The following is a 2916-nucleotide window of genomic DNA, read 5'->3' as shown; positions in this document are numbered from 1 at the left end:
GTGTCACTACGAAGGCGACACCCACAAAGTCCGTTTAAAAATGACCGAAAATGAAATTTTTTACTATATTCAAGGCCAATTTTCTCAAAGCGCTTTCATGATGACATCAACTTCTAGCTACACTTGCATACATCAAAAATATGTAATAAAATTGGTGTCACTATAAGAGCGTCAGAAGATATTGGAACTTTTATTTGACAAATTTCACAAAAACGCAAATGTTTAAAATCTAACTACCACTCTCGCCCTCATAGCAGAGATCTGAAACTAATTAAGTTTGATAACCAACATGTTCGTCTAACATATGAGCTAAAAAATCGGTGTCACTCCTATTACTTTCGAAAATATAATCATTCGAAATTAGTTCGTTATGGCGTTATTTAAAGAAAGACTTTTCAAATTCGAATGGCTTTTTGCACCGTTTGTTTTAGACTTTGTTATAAAATTACAGTAGTGACGCCTAAAATAATGCGTTTCTAATGTATTTTTTTGAAAAAAAAAAACTTTTTAAAAACCATTAGAAACACAGTAAATCGATATAGGTACAGATGGACATATTGTGTAATGGGCATTTTAGGCTAAAATAGTCATAGTAATATTCATATTTTTTCCACTATACTAATTTTTATCTGTTATTTATATTAAGAATGCAACTATTTATTTTTACCTAAATTAAATAAACATAAAGTATTATATAGTTATGAACATAATGTATTACATAGCGAGCATTCATAATCTGAAACATAATTTGAGGATGACGTATATTAAAACAAAGAAAATGGAAATAATCAAATCAACCATTTTCAGAAAGACGGTCCTCTCTTATTGAAATCTGGTAATTTTGTAGCATTAAAGGATGGGAAAACATAGTATCCCAAAGAAATAGTAGAAGCTGACCATTTGCACGTAAAGGTCAAATGCATGGCAAGAAGGTTGGAATAAATAAATTTGTTTTTCCGGAAAACAAGGCTTTTATTGGTATGATAATCTAGCTGTATTATGCACAATAGACCTATACCTATATCAAAACGAGCATTCTCTGTTCAAGATGAAGACGCTCTTACTGCCCATAGCTGTTTATGTTAAAAGTTACACTTCTTTGTAACACAACAAACACTATCTGGATGTGAAAAGATTAAAATAAAAATTAATAAATAAATAAACAAATAAAATAAATTAAAAAACAAAAACAAAAACAAAATAAATAAATGAAAAAAAGTCCCGCCAGAACATACTAACTTCAAATGATTATATTTCCAAAAGTAGTAGGAGTGATTACATAAAAAGTAGTCGAAATCTTTGTACTGCATAATGAATAAAATATGACAACGTATATAAAGTACAAATTCAAAATGAAAAAAGGTTAAAAAACCAGCAAACAGCTGTTTCGGCACTCTAAAATACAAGTGCCATCATCAGTGCAATTAAAAACGAAGACAGGTTCAACCCGACTAAAACACAGTCGAGGCGAACATTGGAATGAGAGACGAGTTGTAAAAGATATGAGATTAAATCTTAAAAAAGTTTCATTTTTCCGTCACTTTTTCTCCTGTTAATAAATTAAAATTTTCCCAGCTTAAACACCCTGTTCAGAACCTTGACAAATGGGGCATTTATAGTGTTTCCTGCCAGTGCAAATTGGCCTACATTGGGCAGACTCGACGATCCCTCAAATTCCGGATAAAAGAACACGAAAACTACGTCAAAAAACAGGATCTCAAACGCTCCTCTAATGCTCAACATTGTTGGTCTTGTGGCCATAATTTTATTTTTTCTTCCGCCAAAGTTATTCACGAGTGTTCGTCCATTCATGATTTAGATTTTTGAGAGTCATATTACATATGGAAAAATGCTAATTTGATCGTCAGTGATTTGTCTAGCACTCCCCCTTTTCCTAATGTTTGGAAGTCTGTTATTTGATTTATTTTTTGTCCCTGACGTTTTCTCCTGAGTGCAACTGTCCTCTGTAGTTCTGACGTAACCTTGACGTCATCGTTTCCGGTACTGCTCTCATATCCAGTGGCGTACCGAAGGGGGGGCGGGGGGGGGGCGGTCCGCCCCAGGCCCCGCTTTGACATAGGCCCCCAAATCTCAATTTTTGGTTTACACCAATATTGTCGCATATCTTGGTTTGAATGCTTAAACAAATTGGTTTAATAAATCATAATTTTTTTAAAGACCAAATATTTGTTCAGGGATACAATCAATACCTCTTCGGGATCAATGGAGGGTTTATGATACCCAGGCCCCGCTTTGACATAGGCCCCAAAATTTTAACTCGTTTTCTTTTTCGCCAGACGTGCCTTATGTCATGGTTTAGATAAATAAAAAGTTGACTTTTTATGTAGAATGAATATTTTCTCAGTGACTCTTCCCTAAACAAAGAGAGGGCAAATTATGTCCCACAGGCCCCGCTTTGACATAGGCCCCCGAAATTGTATCTTATTTTTTCCAGTAGATCTGTCATATACATCATGATTAGAAATATTAATCAGTTACCTATATATATCATAAATTTTGTTAAATATGACTTTTTTTCATAGTGACCCGTCCTAGTGTACAAAGGCACATGAGCGCTTGGGCCACGAATTTAATGAGGGCCCCAAATTTTTAAATTAACTAAACCTATAAAAATCATTTGCTTTTATTTTGTTAAGTGCTTTCAGCAAAGTTTTATGCATTTTTTTTCGAACAATTTATAAAAAAAACTAATGCATAACAGATGCACGTTTATAATTTTTGATCATTACAGTATACAGCTAAAATATCTGTTTTATGTTTTGTTTTGGGTATTAAGACTACGATGGTCTAGTCTTAATTCATACACTATTTTTGAAACCAAATTCAAACATATAACCAAGAAAATCCATTCCTAAATGAGAAGTTGTCTATCCTTTGTGGCGTTGGAAAAATCAG

The sequence above is a fragment of the Uloborus diversus genome, chromosome 5 (genome assembly GCF_026930045.1).
Source record: "Uloborus diversus isolate 005 chromosome 5, Udiv.v.3.1, whole genome shotgun sequence".
Classification (NCBI taxonomy): Eukaryota; Metazoa; Arthropoda; class Arachnida; order Araneae; family Uloboridae; genus Uloborus; species Uloborus diversus.
Note: the sequence above shows the minus strand (reverse complement) of the source record.